Genomic DNA, 22,630 nt, shown 5'->3' with positions numbered 1-22,630 from the left:
GTGCTCAAAAGCCCCCATGGCTCACCAAAAGCATCCAGGAATGTCTCAAAGCCAAAAAGGAGGCATACACCTAATGGAAGGGAGGGGACCTCACCAAGGAAGAGTATACCTCCGTAGCTTGGCATTGTGGGGGGGGGGGGAGAAGTCAGGAAGGCCAAGGCGGAGATGGAACTGGGACTAGTGACCCAGATCAAGAATAAAAAGAAGTCCTTTTTTTTAAATACATGTGGGATTAAAAAGAAGATACAAGGTAACATAGGGCCCCTGCAGGACATGCTAGGAAATCTAGTGGTCACACCAGATGAGAGAACTAACCTCTTTAACAATTTCTCTGCCTCCATCTTCTTGAGCAGGGACTGGGGCATTTCCCTTTTTCCCCCCCCCCCTCCCCACTGGGATCCCTGACAGACACAGGGGGGTGCTGCCAGGCCCAGGGTCAGAGAGGACCTAGGCAGGGAACTTCTGGTGGGACTGGACATGTTCAAATCAGCAGGTTCTGACAATCTTCACCTCAGAGTGCTAAGGGAATTGGCAGAGGTCATTGTGGGGACCCCTGACACAGCTTTTATGAGCACTCATGATGCTCTGGCATGGTGCTTGAGGACTAGAGAAGGGCCAATAGGGTCCCCAGCTTCAAAAAAGGGAAGAAGGAGGACATGGGCAACTAGAGGCCTGTTATTCTTGCCTCAGTCCTGGGGAAGCTCTTTGAGAGTATATCTGTGAGGGACCAGTGGGGCGGGGGGTTCATGCTTAGGGGGCAACAGACATGGGTTTGTTCGAGGCAGTCCTGCCAGACCAACCTGGTGGGCTTCTATGACCAGGTCCCAAAATCCTTGGACATGGGTGTCATGGTGGATATAGTCTATCTGGACTTCAGGAAAGCCTTTGACATGGTCTCTCACCCCATTCTCATTAAGAAATTGGGCAACTGTGGTGTTGGCGTCTACATAGTCAGATGGGTTGCAAATTGGGCTGCACCCAGGGTGTGGTGGTGGTGGTGGCTGGATCTTCTTCTATCTGGAGGGATGTGGGCAGTGGGGTCCCTCAGGGCTCAGTCCTTGGGCCTGCACTATTCAATATCTTTATTAGCAACTTGGATGAGGGGGTAAAAAGCACCTTGCTCAAATCTGCAGATGATGCTAAGATGTGGGGAGAAGTGGGCAAGCTAGAGGAGAGGGACAGGCTTCAACTAGATCTCACCTGCCCACACCTGTAACTTATCTAAAACAGGATGGGATTCAATACTGACAAGTGCAGGGTACTGCACCTAAGGAGGAAGAACCAGCAGCATACCTATAGGCTGGGGAACTCCCTTCTCATTGGTGCAGGGGCAAAAAAGGATCTTGGAGTCATTATTGATTTCAGAATGAACATGGGCCAACAGTGTGGGGATGCGGTCAGGAGGGCTAACTGCACCTTGTCATGCATCCACAGGTGCATCACGAGCAGATCAAAGGAGGTGATCCTCCCCCTCTGTGACACTGGTCAGGCTGCAGTTGAAGTACTGCATCTAGTTCCAGGCACCACACTTCCAGAGGGATACGGTCAGCATTGAGATGGTCCAGAGGAGGGCCACTCGCATGATCAGGGGTCAGCAGGGCAGGCCCTACAAGAGGAAGCTACGGGACCTGAACCTGTTCAGCCCCCACAAGAGAAGGCTGAGAGGGGACTTGGTGGCCAAGGGGGACCAGAAGGCTATGGGAGAGTTCCTCCCAAACCCTACCGGCAGTAACAAGAATAATGGCCACAAGTTGACTGGGAGTAGATTCAGGCTAGACATTGGGTGGCACTACTTCACAGTCAGGGCAGCTAGGATCTGGAACCAACTTCCAAGGGAAGTGGTGCTGGCTCCTACCCTGGGGGTCTTCAAAAGAAGGCTAGACAATCACATAGCCAGGGTCATTTGACCCCAGTACTCTTTCCTGCCATGGCAGGGGGTCAGACTTGATGATCTGCTCAGGTTCCTTCTGACCCTACTAACTATGAAACTAGGGTGGAATATTATACCCAGATATTAATAGTGTTTGCTCCTCCTTACTTGGCAGGTAGCAGGGCCCCACAAAGGAAACTGTCCCCTTTAGGCAACAGGGTTCTTCCTTGGCACAGGGTCCTGCTCTTGTCCTAGCCCCAGCAATGACTCACCCAGGGGTTCTTGGGGAGGATTTTTACTAGTCCAATGCAGATCGGCTCCATTTGGAGTAGAGGAGGAGGAAGAGCTGATGACTCCCGCACTTGAGTCAATGACACGGGTTCCATTGTGAAGCCAAACAAGTCCTTTCTACCGAAGAAAGGACCAGGACAGGCTTGTCCCAGAGAGAACCTTTCTATATCAGATACCAGCAACAGGGGATAGAGGGGGCCTGCCATGGTGGGTCTTTTGTGCTTACTGCTACACTCTGCAAGCCACACAGAAGTTAAGTTAGGTTGGTCAGCTAGGAAATGGGGTTGTGGCTCTGCTGTAGGTGTGCAATGAGTTTTGTCTGGTCTTGCTGGGTGGTTGCCCTCCCCTAGGGCTACTTCCTGGCCACTGAAATCAATGCAAACTGGGCAAGTGTCCCAGGACCGCCCTTTAGGGGGCTCATTTTTTTGTGGGGGTGAAGTTCATGCAAGGAAGTGTCTCTATTTTGCATTTTTAACACTCAAGTATTTATCTAATTCTCCCAAAGAATATTAAAAAGATCCATGATACAACTGTGGTGGGTTAATATTTACCTGAGTACATAAGGAGCCCCAAATAACGTCTTCCCCAGGGCCCAACAGTCCTAAGGCCACCACTGCAGTGGCCCTATTCCTAGCTTCCACAGGAATGTCTTGCTTGCCTTTTGAGCGTCTTGTTCTGAGGCTGCTGAAGCCCTTCTGCTTCCTTTGCTCTCTGGTGTAGGAGAGTTTCCCCTGGGAGAGGCTAGTCCTGCTTTCTTTTAAGCACTTGCTAGCTTGCATATCTATGATCTGCATCAATGATGTTGCTAAAAGGATGTGAGTTCCCCCCGCTCCCTTCTTCTGCTTCAAAAGGAACCAAGGGCATGGGAGCTTCTATGTGACTAGGCAGCCCTTAAATTGAGAAGGGGAAACATGCTGGAACAAGGGAAAAGAAGGGTCATTCTGAGGAAAGAAGAACTCTGCTCCCCAAAAGAGAGCTTTTGTTGGGATCCCTGTTTCCTTCCTGGGAGAGGGCAAATGTCTTTGATTAAAATGTAAACTGTGGGGTTAAATGAGGATGCTATTTTCCATGCAAGAAAGTGGTTTAGGAAGGTCTCTCTGCTCCCACTTCCCTTGGGTAGCCCCTTGCTGGCTACATGAGCCATTGCCTAGGGTAATGCTAATTAAGTTCTCCCAGCTCTGTAAATTCAGTGTGGGTGTGCTGTGGGTCTAGAAGGCATAAACTGTAAAGGTGTTTGACCATTTCTGGTCCCATTTAGTGAAATGTGGTATGGGAATGATTCCTCTGGAAGGGACTGTCCTGGTTCTACCCTATATAGGAAGAACTTCCTGGTTTGCATACCCTCGACCTACATTAATGACAGCCCTGCCAAGCAGGCCAGTGTTGGGTTAACTGCTGTGCTGTCCTGGCTCTTGCAGTGACCGCCTCCCCTACCATGGCCTCCAAAGAAACTGACCCCCCAGGCTGTTGTCCCTGAGCCCCAGGAACAAGAGTGTCAGGTAGGTGTATCCTGTGGGGCTGGAACTGCTTGGGGTGGTTTGGCATTAGATGAGGCCTCAGTTTCAAAGCATCCCAGTCTGGTGCTGGTACCTGCTGCTGTGAATCAGAGGTGGATGAGTGGGGAGCAGGCCCTTCCCCTGGCAGGGAAATGCAATCTGTTCAGCAGTCCCATGAGACTGGATGGGATATACTTGGCTACAGTTTCCCTGGGAGGAAGCCCAGGGTTAGCAGTGCCCAGTCTGCAAATCCCGCTACTCCCTCCTTAGGGGTGAATCTATATCCAGCAAGTGGAGCAGCCCAGCCTCTTCTGACTGCTAAATGGAGCCACATGCAGTGCTGGGAACAGTGTGCTTCCTTCCTTTTGTCCGGTTCTGGCTGTGAGATGATGGCCTCTTACCTAGGTTACTAGATCATCTTGCAAGGTGACAGAGATGAGAGTTGGAATGATCCCCATAAGCTGTGGGGCTTTCCATAGGCTGTGGATTCTCCATAGGCAGGTAGCAGTGAGTTTCCAGGTGGCTATCTTGAAACCACACCAAAACCGTGGGATGACAAGAGCCTGGCTTGCATGAGGAGAAACAGCAAGATACATTTTCCTACTTCAGTGGAAACGATCCTCTATCCTGCTGCCTATCACCTCCTCTAGATACCTGTGTAGGACAGAGCTGGTGGTTGCTACAGCAAAGGCTTCAGTATCTCACATGGTGGATGTGGCCAAAGGAGCTGTCCAGAAAGGTGGGGAGATGAGCAGATCTCCAGTGACCAGTGGGCTCTTCTGTGGGCCAGAAGGTTGTGAGCATCCTGGACACAGTACTGAGGAAGTCAGAACAGTGGGTGGAAAACTACTTGTGTGTGACGGATGAAGAACTGATTAAGGAGTCTAGGCAGAGCTCTCCCTGGTGCCTTTGTAACCTGGGTATGATCACAAAACCTACCCAACCAGCCTTGGAAAAAAGGATTCCCTAGCCCCTGGTTCAATTAAATTTTGAATCTCTTCTTCCCCCACCCCTCATTTTAAACTTCTACCTGGGAATACCTGGCAACAGACTACCTCTAATAGACTATCTTTCCAGCAGGCTGTATAGATAGCCAAGTACAGCCTAGTTAAAGGCTTTTATAGGTAGGAAGTCGCAGGAAGACATAAGAAGCAAATTCCTGCCCCTGCCCCCCTACATGTAGGGTTTTTTTTACAGTTTTTTTTATTGTCTCTCATTGGACCAAGTGTATAGTCTGCAATGTTTTAAAACAGCTTTCAGGTACACAATGCCCTTCCTTAAATTTGGGAAACAAGTAGGTACAGCCAAAACTAAATACTAAACCAACCAATAACTTGTGTCCAGCCCCAAAGTAAAAGAAAACAGCTACTCTAAAGGAGTAGAGGAGGGCTGTAAAGGAGGAGCAACAAGATGTAAGTTGAATAAATCTTATCATGCAAAAGAACAAGACCTTAGATGGGGAAACTTACCTGTAGAGGACAGAAAGGGTTAGAAGACTTGCTAGTTAGAGAGCTGTTTCAGGATGCACAACTTGGTTTAATACATCGAATTTAACCTCCACTAAACCTACCCCCCCATGTGTCTTCTGACATCATTTTTATATATTTCCTATGAGTATAGGGACTGTGAGGTCAGATATAGTGACTGTTCTGTGAAAAGTGTTTTCCCTACAGGTGGTTGGGTGTACCTATCTCTACCCTGTCTGTGTAAGGGCTCATTCTGGAGCATAGTGGTTTAGCTTCACCCCTATCATTCCCCTTTCCACAAGACAGTTCAGTGCCTTGGATGTGGTATACTGCACTGTGACAGATGTGTGTAGGATCCCTGGATCCTGATGGTTTTCTTTTGAGGTAGACACCCTCCCTGCCCAATACAAACAACACATGTGGGAACAAGCATAGGAAGGTAAATATTATGCTCGACTTCTTCCAGTCAACCTGCCCTTGCTGTAATGATCATGTGCTGTCCCTGTGGTGAACACAGTCTGGAGGTACTTCTGCAGCCCTTCCACTGGCTCGCTGTCCCTGTCCCTATGAGTTCTCTCCTCTGGGGACCTTGCCCATCCTTTGTGTCTAGACTGGGGCAGGAGGCCTGAGTCTGCAGGTCCTGGCTGCTCTCCACTGGCAGAGCTGGTTTCTCCTGCTCTTTTCCAACTGCACTTGCAGCCTCTGTGGAGGGGGCAGAGGTGGTTCAAGTGGAACAGCAGAAGCAGTTGCAGAGCTATTGTGTGCCTGGTTTCCCTTCTGACCACCCTGCAGCAGCAAACCTAGCAGCACTCCCTGGGCAAGATGAGGCCTATCAAGCAGAGCACCCTGGAGGCCCAGGCAGGGCCTCACTTCCTGGAGCACCCCTGCTTCCAGGAACTCAGGACACTGCAGCTCACATAGGGGCTGGCCAGCTGGGCGATGGATGAGTTTCAGAAGATGCCAGGAATTCCTAAATAGTATGTACAATCCATTCCCAGTGGAGCTTATGGTTACAAGCATACAGCAGTGGCATCACATAAGGTTGCCCAGTGATTTTATGAGCTCTTCACTCCAGGCAAATACACACAGGTGAGGAGCAGATGACATCCTCTATGACCTGAAGGGAGGGAGAAAGTAAAAAGGTCTGGAGTCTGCAGTGAGTTGGGGAAGGCCAAGTCATAAAATAAAGACAAGTGATAACAACCAAGCTCCTGAACATAGCTCTGCCAGTTGTGCCATACAAACAAGAGCATAGCCTCTTGAGTAGCATTGTTTTCATATTCGAAGGGAGGCCCCAGTTCCCAAGAGCTGCACCTTGGACCACAAAGGCCAAATGAAGGTTACATGTATAACCCTAGCCATGATGCTACCCACAGCCACGTCCGGATTCAGGGTCCTGGGGTGTCAGATAGCCTCGGTCAACCTCCCAACCCCTAAGGCTGAGGCCACCTCTCCATGGAGTGATTCCTTGTGGTTTCCCCACACACTGGAGTACATACAGTCTAACTATTTACACACTTGATTATTTACAAAACAGTCAACATATGAATGAGGTTAATAGTAGAACAGGATATCAATAATTTAAGGCAGGTATCAATGAACTAAAACACTGTGCAAATTGAATCAAAGACACCCTCAGTACAACTCCCCAGCTTAAACTGTGAGACTCCAGTGAATTTTGGAAGGAGCACACAGGGTTAATTTAAACATCAGCTCTCCTTGGCACAGACAGCAGGCTCTCTGCTAGAGCCTGCAAGGGGAAGAGCAGCTCTCCTCTGCTCCAGCTGTCTGTGGTATCTGCAAAGAAACACACACAGTCCCCTTTCCCCAAAATCACCTTTCTCCAAGTGCCAGACACGGCCCCTTGTGCTGATAACTGTGTGGTGGGAGAAACCTCTCTAAGGTCCGTTGTCTAGCTGTAATTTGATTGACAGACAACGCAGGTAAAGAAAGACAGCTGTTTATTTGCTCGAGCAAAGACCATAAAGCCAGCAAAAGGCAAAATGGCCCCCCCTCAAGGGTGAGGCGATCTTTTATACTTATTACAACAAAGCAAGACTATATGGTTAACAAAAAGCAATACTTGGGGCGGTGCTTTATAAATCTTTGTAACAGCATATTTCTATTAAGCTGAACTAGCACTTTTAAAAGCTAAAAGTTAAGTAACGGTAACATTATAATATGTTAGCAAAACCTTACACAGTAGAAGATAGTTTTCAAGGACGCAACTAGTATACCCAAAACAATGGTTTCTCTGTCTTATCTTACTTCTTGCTGTAGCTGATTTTTTTAGCACACAGACACAGATTCATTTTTTAACTCAGAAAATGCTTGGTACAGTTAAAATGATTACATGACACAAGCAAAGGCCTAGCTATCATTCTGCCTTGTGGTCAGCTGCATTGCTAGGCCACAGGTCATGCCTTGTATTCAGCTGTAAAGCTAATACTTCTTAATAATCCAAATTATTGTAAACCTAACAGTATGCTATCAGAAAACTATTCTATTTCAGGGTAATAACAAACCTGCGCACTACAATTCCTCCCTTTGTTCCAATTTTCCAGAGGAAATTTTGGAACACACTTTTAGGTATTTAACTTCTTGTGGGGTTAGGTTTTGATGATTGATGCTGGATATTTGTACAAACTGACCATACATTTTTACTTGCCTTTGCATAAACTGTTGTCCTAGAGAGCATAGACACTGAAAACAGCACAACAGGCAGATTATAGTTATAACAATTTTAATTAAGCTTAATACAAAAGGTTTAAGTCATTCTGTAAGGGAAGGCAACCAATTAGTGAGCCAACTAAGAGATGTATCTTTGGGGATTTTAGCTATATCTTTGGCTTTTTGGATATGGACAGCTGCATCATTGAGATGGGTTTGTACTATTGTAAAAGAACTGTTAACCCAAATGCAACATTCTGGTCCGATAACTGCACAAGCTCCTCCTTGAGCAGCAAGGAGAAAATCAAGGGCTATACGGTTTTGAATTATCATTTGTCAGAGTTCTTCTTGGGTGTTAGCCAAGGCAGCAACGGCCTTCGAGAGTTCCTTGTGACCTTCACTGAATTCATGAGCCATGATTTCTATCACAGCTTGCAGGCGTAGTGTAAATCTTCCAAGACAAGCAGCGCCTACTCCTGGGAGTATACCTGCTAAAGAACACCCGACTAACACTCCTTTGGTAAGCGGAGTTTTTTGATATTTGTTTACTATATCACGGCTTTTTTGCAAATCCCTCTTCTTTCGCCACCTGCCCCGTGGAAGGTGCGTGGCAAAGGACGTAGAGGGTTTTAGCATTGCCGGATAGCAGATACCTTTTCCTTTGGCAGGGATTTTATGGTAGGGGTGGGAGCCACAGACCCAGTATTGTCCTTTTAAAGCAGCGAGGTTTGAATACTTAGGAGGTATTTGGCCCCCGTTTCCTAATCCTAGCACCCCGCGTTTACCCTTTGATTTAAAGGAAGGATTTGCAGTTCCATTGAAGCAGCATTGTCCCCGGGAGGTATCAGTGTACAAACAATACCACAAGGTATTATTTAAAGAGGAGATGGGGGTGCAGATAGGATTAGTGTCCTTGGTTAAATTTTTGCTGCTGTAAAAATCATTGTAAGAGCTGCAATAGGTAGGAGTTGCTGTGTTATTATTACGCCAGTTTCCTCCACTTGAACTAGTAAAATAGTGGTGACATATGCTTGTGCCTAAATTAATGCAGTCTGATATTGAGCAGTTTACATAGAAACACCAATCTCCAACAACAGGCTTTACTAAAAGGAACTCCTGCTGACTTGGTCCCAAGCTTGGTTATTAGAGGGGTTTAAAAGTGACTCGATGGGGCCCAAGGGGATGGGAGTCATGGGAATGCCTCCTTGAGTGTGGAGAGGAAAATGACTGCACACCCAACAATCACTTTGGTTTTCTGCTTTAGCGGCTCTCTCAACGTATTGGAGGTACATATTATTATCAGAGATCTGGGCAACATTAGGTTTAAGAGTAGTTTTAGCCTGAGGAGACTCTGCAAATTGTCTGAAAACTGGGTGGCTAGGCTTTACACAATATTCTGTTCCATAAGTAAATACCCGAACTTCTGCTGAACTACAGCAATGTGAGGGAGGATACCAACGGGCAATGTTGACCTTCCCGTCTATATCAGAGAGTTTGATTGAATCGCTTATCCAGACAGGAAAACCTTGGGCACCAGGATTAGCACATCTGCAGCAACTGGCAGCTATAGCTGACCCCTGTGAGAGACTTATTTCTCCAGCAAAGAGAAAGATTAGAAATAACATAGTTATAAAAACCATATTATAACCAAAGTCAGCACAAACAGTATGCACAACCCTGCAGCTCCAATAACTGATCTTCTGGGACATGTTACAGTCTCAAAGTGCTCGGTTTCAGCTGATCCAAAAGTGTCTAGAGGATGCAGTACTTGGATTTCGGTGCTCTCTGGGCTGGGCAGGACCCCAAAAGGGTGACAGTTCATTAGTGGACCTTGGTTAGTTTGAGTTTTATATTATCTAACGGGCTGCAGGTCCAGGAGGTGTTTGTTTTTATTTTTTTCGTCTGCTTCTGGCTCACCCTTGTCACGGTCAGGTGGGCGTGCGGTGCTCCCACGAAGTCCACAGTCGTCTTCTTCTGGCTTCCCCTTTTCCAGGTCAAGGAAGCTTGCGTTGGAGCCGATCTTGAGCTCTGGTGAAACTTCTGTCTTCTTTGTACGAGTATAATGAATCCAGTTGTTCTTCTCTGCTACTTTTACGGTGGTGTGGGAGGTGAGGAGGACTTGATATGGTCCTTGCCACTTAGGTTCAAGGGGAGACCGTTTCCAAGTTTTTACATACACCCAGTCTCCAGGCTGGATGCGATGTGCTGGGACATCGGCAGGGAGGGGTTGGCTTAAAGCAGCATACCTATGGAGAGATTTTAACTGAGACCGTAGAGATAAAATATAAGAGGTGAGTTCTTCATCGCCTAAAAGAGAAGAAGTGTGAGCCGGTAATAAGGGGAAATGTTGGGGCACAGGGTGTCCAAACAGCAGCTCGTAAGGGCTGAGCTTTAGTTTTCTCTTGGGGGTGGTTCTGATGGACATAAGGGCCAGTGGGAGAATCTTAGTCCATTTTAACCCGCTCTCAGCACGTAGCTTTCCAATTTTTTGTTTCAGGGTTTGATTCATTCTCTCTACTTGTCCTGAGCTTTCTGGGTGCCAAGGGGTATGGAATTTCCATTCTATTCCTAGGCAGCTGGCCAGTGTTTTGTTTATGTTAGCAGTAAAATGCGATCCTTGATTGCTTTCAATAATACGTGGAGGACCAAACCTGGGTATAATTTCATTAAGGAGTATTTTTACTACTTGTTGTGCTGTAGCTCTTCTGGTGGGGAAAGCTTCTACCCACCCCGTGAGTTGGTCAACAATTACTAGGAGGTTTTTGTACCCATTGTCTTTAGGCATATCAGCAAAATCTATTTGTAGTTTTTCAAAGGGAGTATAAGCCCAGGGGCGGGCTCCAGGGGGTCCTGATTTTTCTCCTTTGATATTAAACTTTTTGCATATACTGCAGTGTTTTAAAAGCCTTTTTGCTTCCTGGTAGACTCCGGGTGCGTAGAACAGCCTGTTAGTGATAGTGGCAAGTTTTTCACAACCTAAATGCTCGCTTTGATGGAGTTGTTGCAGATAGGGTCTAAGGGCTGCTTTAGGTAGCACTATCCTTTCATCTGGCAATTGCCATATTCCATCTTTTTCACAGGTGGCTCCTGCCGCTTTCCATCTCTGTTGTTCTAAAGGTGGTGCAGACTCGTACATTTTTGGCTCTAGCAATATTCCTAAATATGCCTTTGACTGAGGAATTTGAGCTTGGAATGCTAGGGCGGGTAGTGGTTGTAAGGCTGCTGTTTGAGCTGCAGCATTGGCCAGGGCATCGCCTTTTGAGACTTGATCTCCCTTTTTGGTATGGGCTGGGCAATGCATTACAGCTATGGCTTTTTGGCAACATTATAGCTTGTAGGAGATCATTGACTTGTTTAGCATTTGATATTTTAGTTCCAGAAGCTGTCATAAATCCCCTCTGTTTCCACAATTGTCCAGTGGCATGACAGATTCCAAAGGCATACTTAGAATCAGTCCAAATATTTACAGAGTGGCCCGATGCTAATTGACAAGCTCGTGTAAGGGCAGTAAGTTCAGCCGCCTGCGAGCTCAACTGCCCAGGCAGTGGTTCAGCTTCAAGTACTTCAAATGGAGTTACTACTGCATAACCTGTTTTTCTAACTCCATTTACTAATTTTGAAGAGCCATCTACAAAAAAAATCAAGTCAGGGTTGTCTAAGGGTAAGTCACTAAGATCTACCCTGGGTTTGTCTGAAAATGCTGCAACTTGAAGGCAATCGTGGGAGTCTGGTTCCCCGTCGCTGGGTAGAGGTAATAGAGTAGCCGGATTTAGGGTATTGCATCTCTCTATGACCAGGTTTGTAGCCATTAAAAGTGTGGTTTCATACTTGTTCATTCTCTGATGAGAAAAATGTTGAGTATTTTTCTGGAGGAGAAGGAGGGCTACTTCATGTGGAGAATTAGGATAAGGGGATATCCGAGGACTAATTCCTGGGCTTTCTCAACTATGGTTGCAGCTGCTGCCACTGTGCGAAGGCAGCCTACTCCCCCCTTTGCCACTGGATCTAATTGTGCAGAGAAGTAAGCTACCGGGCGTTGGGTGGTGTCTAAGGGTTGAGTAAGTACCCCAGAGGCTACTCCTAGTCGCTCATGGACAAAGAGTGTGAAAGGTTTTCGATAATCTGGTAGCCCTAGGGCAGGAGCAGAAGTTAAAGCAGATTTTATATTATTGAAACTACGGGCGGCTTTATGATCCCAAAAGACTGGCTCTTCTGCCTCCTTTGTAGTAAGCTGTACAAGTGGTTTGGTTAACTCTCCAAAGGCTGGAATCCAGGAGCGACAGAACCCCACCATTCCCAGCAGACCCCGAACTTGACGCTTTGTTATAGGCTTGGGAATATTTAGGATAGCTTGGATTCTGTCATCGCTCAGGCGTCTTTGGCCAGGCTCCAAAATGTGGCCCAAGTATTTAACAGTGGATTTACAAAACTGAAGCTTACTTGGTGACACCTTGTGGCCTTTGGCGGCTAGTGCAGTGAGTAAAATGATGGTGTCTTGAATACATGCTTCCGATGAGGCAGAGCATAAGAGTAAATCATCCATGTATATTAGGAGGGATGAGGAGTTAGGAAAAGTAACATCTTGCAAATCTTTGTGAAGAATTTGAGAAAAAATGCTGGGAGATTCTATATATTCTTGGGGTAACCTTGTCCAGGTCAGTTGAGAAGAACCCCAGGTGAAGGCAAAAAGATATTGGGATTCAGGGTGGATGGGGATGCTGAAGAAAGCAGAACAGAGGTCTATTACGGTATAAAAAACAGTGTCAGGGGGTATTGCAGTTAAAATAGTATTGGGGTTAGGAACGACCGGGTGTCGAGGAATGACATACTTATTCATTTGTCTGAGATCTTGAACCAGACGATACATGGTTTCCTGTCTGGACCAGGCTTGGGTTTCTTTACTGGAAGTATAGGTGTGTTACAGGGGGATTGACAGGGAATTAAAATTCCTTGTTTAGAAAAATCTTTAATTAAAGGCTTGAGTCTCTCAATAGCTTCTGCTTTCAAAGGATACTGGGGTACTTTAGGTGGCTCAAGATTGGTACGAATTAGAATTTTGACAGGATCTGCAGATTTTAGGAGTCCCACCGAGCTGGAGGTGAGGCCCCAAAGTTCTGGGGGTACCCTTTCTTTTAGAACAAGGGGAAGAGACTGCAAGCTCGAGTCTTCTGTAACTGCAAGCGCTGTGGCTATCATTGGGACCAGGGAGGACGGAAACGTTAGAATAATTCCGTCAGGTGAGCACTGTATGGTGGCTTGTAGTTTGCAAAGAAGATCCCGTCCAAGAAGGTTAACAGGGCCAGTTGCTAGAAGAAAAGAGTGTTCTGCTGAGAGGGGGCCAATTTTTACGTTTGTGGGTTGAGAAAATGAGCAACGGAAGGGTTTTCCTTGAATTCCCATAACAGTGACTTATTTTTCACTTGGTGAAAGATGTCCTTTGGAAATACTGGAAAAAGTTGCCCCTGTGTCTAGCAGGCACTCGTATACATGTTCTCCTATCTTTAAGGGTATTAGGGGATCTTGAGCACTGCAGTTTAGGGTGGCTTCTTTAGGTTGGACAGAGGATAGTTGCAGAAAGTGGCATGTAGAATCTCCCTCATCACGTCAGTCGTCACATTGGTTTTGAGCAAGATCTGGGGTAACAGTAGTGAACTGAGGGTTCTTGAATTTTGATTTTCAGGGTTATCACTTGGGGATCTTTTTGGTCTTAACTTGCACTCTCTTTTCCAGTGTCCTTCCTGTTTACAGTAATGACACACGTTGGGCCCATACGGTTGGTGGGTACGGCCCGGTGGCCTAGGCACAAAGGGCCTCGGGCCACGGGGCAGATTGGTTCTATAGGCATTTGTGGGCTGTATTACTGCTGCCAACATGCGAATGTTGGACTGATCTTCCTTTTGTTTTTCTTTCTTCTTTTTTTCTTCCCTTCCATTAAAAGTTTTAGTAGCAATGGCTAAGATTTCTGCCATGGATTTACCCTCAACACCCTCAGTGTTATGTTGAAGCTTTTTTCTAATATCTTCGCTAGCCTGACTTATGAACACAAGTCTTAACACAGGCAAAGTGGCAGGTGTCTCGGGGCCCATGTTTCCATGCTGACGTATAGCTTTACAGAGTCTTTCAAAGTAATCTGAAGGGTGTTCTTCGGGACCCTGAACAGTAGCTGTCACTTTGGACCAGTTTGTAGTTTTATCTCCTGCTTTAATCCTTCTAAAATGCTGTCTTTCAGCATTCGTATTGAATTTTGCCCCCTTTCCTGATTGTAATTCCAATTCGGATTTTGCCTGGGCACGCCATTAGGCATGGGGTGGTTTTCGTGGGGCTGATTGGCTAGAAATTGGTCAGCATGGCATAGTATTTGAGTCTTCTCGTCCATAGTTAAGAGGCTTTCGAGAAGCTGCATGACATCTGACCAGGAGGGGTTATGAGTCATGAAAATGGTTTTGAAGCACCTTAGAACTACTTCGGGATCATCTCTGAGCCTGGGGGTGTTTTCTTGCCAGTTTAAGAGGTCTGTGGTGGAGAACGGAGCGTGTGTCCAGTGACTGATAACTTCTCCACCCTCGCCAGGCACAGGGTATTCTCTTAGAGGTAACTGAAGTGCAGGCTTAGACAATTTTTGACGAGTGCGATTTGAAATCAGAGTGGAACTGGAATCTGGAGAGGGATCTCTGGATCCCTCTTCAGATCCGGGACTCGGGGATTCCAAGAGAGACAATCGAGGTGATGCCTCCCGAAGACTTCCCAGTCCCTCGGCCGGCTCGGGGGCAATGTTTTGGGGTTCAAACATTGGGGGTGGTATCAATGGTAGGTTAGGGGGCCTAGGCATGGGTCTGTAATCATCTTCTGAATATGACAGTGGTGCAGCAGGTTTTGGACATAGAAAGGGAGCTAACAGATTTGGAAAAGGTGCAGGGGTCTGGGAAGCTTAAGGTTTTAATTGCTTGCTAGCAACGTTGTCCCATAAATACCAATAACTAATTTGGCCAGGGCGGAGGTCCTCCAAGATCTTTTGTAAGGCAGCCAGGTGATTTAGGTCAAATGATCCATTTTCTGGCCATTGTCTTCCCAAATCTAACTGGGACGTATAAGACGTCCAATTAGTTAAACAGAGTTCTGCCATACGAGACTTGGACAGTTCCGCCCGTCCCTCCAAATGTTTCCAATTCTTAATCATAAAAGCAAGGGGTGAATCAGGAATAACTTTCCCTAGACCGGAACCCATGATTATATCCCAGCACAAGCAGTCTTATTTCCCTAAGTTCTACCTGCCTAGAAGCTGTTTCGTCCACGTACAAGAACCGGTGTTCTCGGACCCCACTGGCTTTCTCCGTGAGGAGGGGCGTCTTGAGTCCGAGACCCTAGTCATTGGCTGTTATAACAGCATTTCTACCTTATATCTGTGTCTTTCGCCTTTCGGCTAGGCTGCTGGCTCTAACAGCGTTTAAATCAGCAGACAGATACCCTCAAAGACTGTTTCCAGAGACCTCTAGAGGTAAAACCAGAAAACCAGAAACCAGATAGAAACCAAAAACATACCTGACCTGAGGTACTCGCCGGTACCGTTTCTTTACCTGACTTGAGGATCCCGCCTTATTGGTCCCGAGGGGACCGTCCACCTACCGAGACTAACCCAATAGGTGAACTCACCTGGTGCACGCTGGGGTGTCGGGGGATGGAGGTCTCCAAAGGTGCCAAGCTAGACGGGTCCCATCTGGGGTGCCAAATTGTGGTGGGAGAAACCTCCGTAAGGTCCGTTGTCTAGCTGTAATTTGATTGACAGACAACGCGGGTAAAGAAAGACAGCTGTTTATTTGCTCGAGCAAAGACCATAAAGCCAGCAAAAGGCAAAATGGCCCCCCCGCAAGGGTGAGGCGATCTTTTATACTTCTTATAACAAAGCAAGACTATATGGTTAACAAAAAGCAATACTTGGGCGGTGCTTTACAAATCTTTGTAACAGCATATTTCTATTAAGCTGAACTAGCACTTATTAAAAGCTAAAAGTTAAGTAACAGTAACATTAGCAAAACCTTACACAGTAGTAGATACTTTTCAAGGACGCAACTAGTATGCCCAGAACAATGGTTTCTCTGTCTTATCTTACTTCTTGCTGTAGCTGATTTTTTTAGCACACAGACACAGATCCACTTTTTAACTCAGAAAATGCTTGGTACAGTTAAAATGATTACATGACACAAGCAAAGGCCTAGCTATCATTTTGCCTTGTGGTCAGCTGCATTGCTAGGCCACAGGGCATGCCTTGTATTCAGCTGTAAAGCGAATACTTCTTAATAATCCAAATTATTGTAAACCTAACAGTATGCTATCAGAAAACTATTCTATTTCAGGGTAATAACAAACATGCTCACTACAACTTAAACCAGATTCCTCCAGCATCCTGACATGCTCTCAGGACTGGGCTCTGTGCTGCAGCTCAGCCGGGCTAGCCACACCCCTCTGCTCCCCAGACAGACCAGGGACAGGCAGGGTCAGGGGTCTGGCCAGAGAGGGGTTTCATTTCCGCCCCCCTGCCCCACCAGGAGGGACCTGAGCCGGGTCTGCCAGGCTCCTCCTCCACCTCGTAGCTGCACCCCTGGGTCAGCGTGGACTCTGAAGGGGCAGAGAGGGGGATAAGGGAAAAGCAGCCCTTACCCCTTGCTGCTGTGTGTGCTTCCTTGTGTAGCCAGTGGAGCCTGTGACCCTCCAGCTCCTCCACACTGTGCTCACCCCCCCAAAGGAAGTGCAGCCTGTCCAAGCTGGGTGCAGTGGCCAACAGGCTCCTCAGCATGGCCTCCATGTACTTCACGTGCATCCACTGCTTGCCCTGGAGGGGGAGGGATAGCTGAGTACCATGTAGCCTCAGGCTGCACCTGCCAGGAGATGGCAGAGAAGACTGTGTAGCGTGAGGAAGAATGACCTGGATCCAATGGCTCTAATATGTCAGGGGTATCGGGCAAATCTTCAGGGTGGTCTTCAGGAGGCACAACTCCATGGCTGGCTCCAGTGCTGGCTTCAGCTTGCTCTCAGGACAGAGGAGCCTGTGTGAGACTGAACTCTCCGGTGCTGGCAGTGGCACTGCTCTGGGCTGGAAATAGGTGAGGAAGTTGGCAACACCTGGCAATACTGGAAACTGGATCCAGCAGGTGGTTACAAACCAGATGAAGTCTTGCAGCTCTGCTGGTTGTGCCCTGCTGGTGGAGCTCCGGCAGCAGCCCCTGGACTATAGCTGTCCACCTGAGCACCTTGCGCCTGCCAAGGCTTCTGGGGGCTGGAGCTGGAGCTCCATGTGCAGAGCAGAAGCTTCCCACCCCACCACACCAGCGGTGCGACATGGTGGTGGCAGTGGAAGCTACAGACCAGGGGGGCAAAATAGCCTCTTGCTCCAGCCAGCCCACAGCTGCTTGTTAGGCTGCAGCCCCGGGTGCTGCACAGGGCAGGGGGTGCAGTGCTGATGGCTGCCAGGCTCGGAGCCTGCCACGATCTCCGACCTGGCCCGGGAAGCCCACTCCCCAGTCAGCCCTGACTTGGTGGGGCCAGAGAATATCTCCCTGCATCTCCATTGCCATCAATGTAGCAAATGGCCTGCCCATTGGCTACCCTGAGCTCTCCCCTGCCCTGCTGTGCAGCATGGAGGCGGTGTTGATGGCACCGGACACACAGGACAGCCCAGAGAGGCGCGGGCTCCACCAGCTGCACCATTAAGCACCAACAGGAGGAATGGGGAGGGGTTCCTTTTTCCTTACGCCGAGCAACAGTTTCTGCCTGGCAGCCGCCACTGCTGCTACTGCTCAGCCTGGATGCGTGAGTCTGGAGCAGGCATGGGGCACGCCAGAAGGGGGCTGCATGGGTGAGCCCCACCAGTACTGTGGGGATGGGACCAGCAGTGGCAGCAGCCAGAAGGAGCTAGAAAGGCAGTCCTGCTGGAGAGCCACCGCAGCCCTGCTGCGTGCCCTGGGCAGAAGGATGCAGCAGAGCTGGGAGGCGCGGAGCAGGCGAATGGCACACTAGGGTTGTGTGCTCTTGGCAATGGCCGGGAGGCATCGCAGGGCACGCAGGCTCCAGGCTGTTGCGGGGGCAGGTGCTGAGCAGCTCAGGGGGGCTTGTGTGAGGGGCTCCAACACACATCCCATGATACCCTCAAATCCTAACCCCCAACCACACCTCCCCCACACACGATCACATACCCCACAAACACTGCAACCACCCACACCCTCCCCCATGCTTCCCCAGACAGACACCTGCAAGTCTCTGTGGGGAGCCCCACTCACCGCTATACGCACACACCTCATCACACACACACACACCCCAGCCACCCTCCCGTCACAACACACAGCCCCCCACAAACCCCATACACACCCATACACACACGCACACATGCACAACCCACCCTGCTCCACTCCCCCCACAATATACAAGAGTAAGACTTTATTTTAAGCTATTATGCAGTCACCTCTATATACACAATGCAAACACACATAAATCAGGACAAAAATGTTTTTTTAAATAAAATTAAAATATGTTACTGTGGATATAGGGTTTTTAGTAGATACTTAATTTTTTTCCTAGGTCCAAGATGGCAAACCCTCTTCCCAAAAGAAGTACTCCCAAGGGCAAAGGGAGGGACTTTGGATGGCAAAGGTCAGGGGTTAGAGGGTGGGACTTCTGGCCCCAAGATGGTGACCGGGGGCGGGGCGCCTGTCAAGGGGCGGGTCTTCCATTGCAGCCCTGGACAGCTCACCAAGCCTCATAAAGCGGCCGTTCAGCCGAAATAATTGCCCGCCCCTATGCTAAGTTATTCATGATCCCCAATGGCCTGGTTACAAGTGCATGTGAACAGAGGGTTGTTTGTCTGCAAACACCGTAGCAGGTACTCAGCCTCCCTGCTGGTGTTCCCAATTCTGTTTCCCCAGGGGATAGCTCCCGAGTCACGTGGGAGGCCATCTGTTTCTCAGCTGCATCCTTACATTGACCTGACACACACATGGTGTTTGTACCCGAACATGATCCATTTCTTAAGTGAAGGGATCTTAAGTCTTGCAAAACTCCCTTCATGCACCATGGCTTGTGTGGTCATCCAGTGGTGGCAGCTGGAAGGACCTGCAATCCCCTGGGCTGCCTAGAAAGGCAGTCCACCTGCGGAGCTTCCCCAGGCCCACTGCATGCCCAGGGGCAGCAGGACATTTTAGGGCTCGTCAGTGTTGGGCCAGGGAGGACCAAGGGACCCACCATGGGCTGGATAAAGCAACACCATGGGCCACACATGGGCTGTATTTTGCCCACCCCTGAGTTAAGATGTCACAAGAACTGTTCCAAAGTGGGGAGTTGGAGCTAAGATGCAGCAGAGGCAACTTTGATTTAGTGATCACAATAGAGGCGACAGCAGCTTTGCTGAGGTGCTGTCCTGGAGGCCTCCCTAAGTGGCACGTGAGCTGGGATTGCTCTGGCTGGGAGAGCCCCCAGGGCAGGATGTCCTTCAGGGTTGAGAGTAAAGCTTGCCCAGGCTTCAGGCTCCATCATTTTGGGCAAGGAAGAGAGTAACAGAGGACAGGAGTCAGTGACTCTCGAGCTCAGGGGCCCCCCACATCCTGGTGAGGAAGACAAACTTCAGCAATGTCAGTTCAGCCCTCATTCTTTAAACTTTCAGACTCATTTCTTGTTGGGGGAAAATGTTGCTTCTGACAGCCTCCTCCCTCTTCCCCTCACGAATGGTGCAATTTTCTTTCCCCATCTCTGGCCAGCACTCAAGCTGGCATGTGGGTTTGTCAGGACGGGATGCTTCCGCCACAGGGTGACCAGCAGGACCAGGACTTGTCTCTCACCAGGCCTGCACCTGTGCCCAGTGCTTTATGCGCCCCTGCTAGGCCATGGTCCTCTTCCCCTGCCAGATACAGGGACTATGCAAACCCTCTCCCTCTGCCCCGTCTCCCTGCAGTGCAGGGCACACTGTCACTGAGAAACACACTTGACTTGTTTTCTAATCTCACTGAATGCTTTTGGTGCCTGAGTCCTGTCATGGTACCGTGCTTGTGTCCCTGTGTCCACCTTGGCACCAGGGCTAACCCCAGACCCTGCCCAGCGGGGATTTGCTGCCTGAGCTCCCCTCACTGCTGTTGCTTCAAACCAAAACATGATGGCACCTTTGGGAAGCAGAGCTGCTGGCCAGGGTTGCGCTTGACAAAGGACATGGGCAAGTGCCCATCCTCATGCAGAAGACAAGTCCAGACAAGGTGCAAATGGCTTGATTGCTGCACCTGAGGTAAGAAGGAGTTAAGCTCTGAGCTGACTCCCTGCTCCTTCCTATTGTGTGAGGCAGGAGCTTCAGTTTTTGACAGACAGACATTTACCCAATTAATTGCTGCAGCACACCAGCACCTCACCTCTAGTGCTGCTTGGGGCCAGAGAACTTGCATCCTTTGATATTTCCACTGTTCACGTAGTGAGACCCAGACACTCAGGCGAGGGCCAGCTCACAGCATGGTGGCAGCCACACATTTTTTTGGAAAGAAAAAGATACAAAAGACAGACATATCCATGGTGTTGGGTTTGCTATCAAGACCAAGGTGGCCTTCCAGATGTTGAACTGTCTGGTTGGCAACAAGGAGCATTTTCAACCAAACAACAGACAGCATGCAACAGTCATCAGTACATACACCCAGCCCCTTGATTCAGATGACAGAACAAAAATATTCTATGCTAAACTCAACCAAGTCCTGTTATCTCTCCCCAAAGATGATCAGGTAATTCTTGGTGATTTCAATACGGGAGTGGGGAAGGACTCTGAGATATGAAAAGGAGCACTTGGAAAGGATGGGGTGCGGAAGATCGATCCCAATGGATTTCTTCTCCAGCAAGTGTTTGGAACATGATCACATCGACACAAACTCCTTATTCCACCATGGCAACAGGTGAGACACACCCAGGCAGGGGCATGCACTGGGGCACAAACAGTAGCACAGATTTGTGCTGCTACATTTTGTGATGCTATAAAGGCAAACTGCTGCTCGCGTGGACCCTGCCTGAGATTTTACTGCAGAGCTAATTAGGCTGCTCCATGGTAAGCATCTGGCGTAGATGCTCCCACTGTATCACATGATGATCATTAAGTATGATGTTAGTGTTGTGTACGGTATTGGTGATGTTCTTCTGACGGTTGTTTTATGGCTGGTAAAGTTAGTCCTGTGGTAATTGGTTCAATTTTTTCTTTTTACATGCTTTTTTCTTGATGCATGCTGTATTAAATCCTTTGTAGTCTTGCCCTGGAGTTCCCCTGCTGATCAGAGGGCTCCAGCTGTGGGAATTGCCTGCATGGGGAGCTGGGGTGAACCAGGGACACCACTGGCTGCAGCAGGTAGTTCCCATCTTCCTATACCTCCTCCCTCCTCACTGCCTCCCCACCTCCTCAGTGTCCCCCTTGGCCTGTACAGTGAAAAAAAAATCTCACTGTGCACAGGGGGAGTTTAAAACCCCCACAGCACCCCAGGCGGAGGATAGTAAACCCAGTGCTATTTGGGACTTTATTCTTTTTAGTAATCAATTTCTTCTTTTCAGTTTACTAGCTTGGATTTTGCTTTCCACCTCAGGTAGAAGGCTATAATCTTCCTTTCTTAAGAGCCCAAGGGATTGTTCTCCACACGCTTTGAGAAGTTATTGTTTCCACTCAAGGCTTTTTGAATTTGTGTGTAGCCAGAACTGAACATTTCATTGCATTGTATGGAGCAAGAACTTAAACAAAGACAAACACTGTGAGCAGGATTTGAATCCATGTGGCAGAAATCCCATTGGATTTCAAGTCCAACACCTTAACCTCTCAGCCATCACAGCTCAGTCAGATGACAAAGAACCCCAACCCATGGAAAAGAGAAAGACCAGAGGTAGAAGACAGCAGTGATGACAATGAATGATGAAGAAAAGCCTCGCTCCAAGTCCAGAATCTGGAAACAAAATCTATCACTCTGGCCACGGAGCAACTTTGTGTCCATTTGGTTACACAGGCAGCAATCTTGCTGTCCTCAGCCAGAGATGCTGCTTCTCATGGGGGCAAAGACAGAGTTCTCTGCTGTCACTTCACTTTGTGGCGGTCGAGCAGTAAGGCCGTGGGCTGGGGCTATGGCCAGTAGCCCCGGACGGTCAGGTGGGTACTTTTGCACGATGGAGTAGAATTAGGCACGGACTCGTAGCGGTTGAACAAAGAAAACTTTACTTACACCGTCGATGGTCACAGTGCAGGCAGAAAACTTGCTTGAGTTGCAGTTACAAGCAGAGAAACTGGCGGCTCCAATAAAACCGGGAGCAAAAGACCGAGAGCTCTAATAATGAAATGAGAGTCCGTAAGGTGACTCGACGAGCGCGCAGGGTAGGGATACGTCTGGGAATCGTCGAGACGGGGCGTTATTGGTGGCTGATCAGACCGCCAAATTCTTCTCTGAGACACACGCGGAGTTTGCTAGGCTCCACAGTGTGCTCAGAGCTCTTCACGAGATGGATGCGGCGTCCTCCAACTTGGGCGGAAACTGTTCTGACCTTTTATATGGCTAGCAAGCCAATCACTAGCCGCCACGTAGGAATAATTTAGAATCAGCCAATAGTGGGACACTAATTTGCATATGGGTGGCGGGAACTCTTTTTGCACCGGAGTTTTCTCTCTGCAGCTGAGAATTCCACCATGCAAAGAAAGCCCTATGTGGCGGGAAAAATTCCACTGTGCCGAGGCGCACACAATCATTGGGTTATGACACACTTCAGTGCTCTCTCTCAGACCAGGATGACAAGCATCCAGAAAACCTCTGCTTTGTTTGCACAGATATTTGTTGGACTCCAACAGCAGGTGAACATGT

The sequence above is a fragment of the Alligator mississippiensis genome, chromosome 3, assembly GCF_030867095.1.
Source record: "Alligator mississippiensis isolate rAllMis1 chromosome 3, rAllMis1, whole genome shotgun sequence".
Lineage (NCBI taxonomy): Eukaryota > Metazoa > Chordata > Crocodylia > Alligatoridae > Alligator > Alligator mississippiensis.
The sequence above is the reverse complement of the archived record's forward strand: the minus strand, read 5'-3'. Positions refer to the sequence as shown.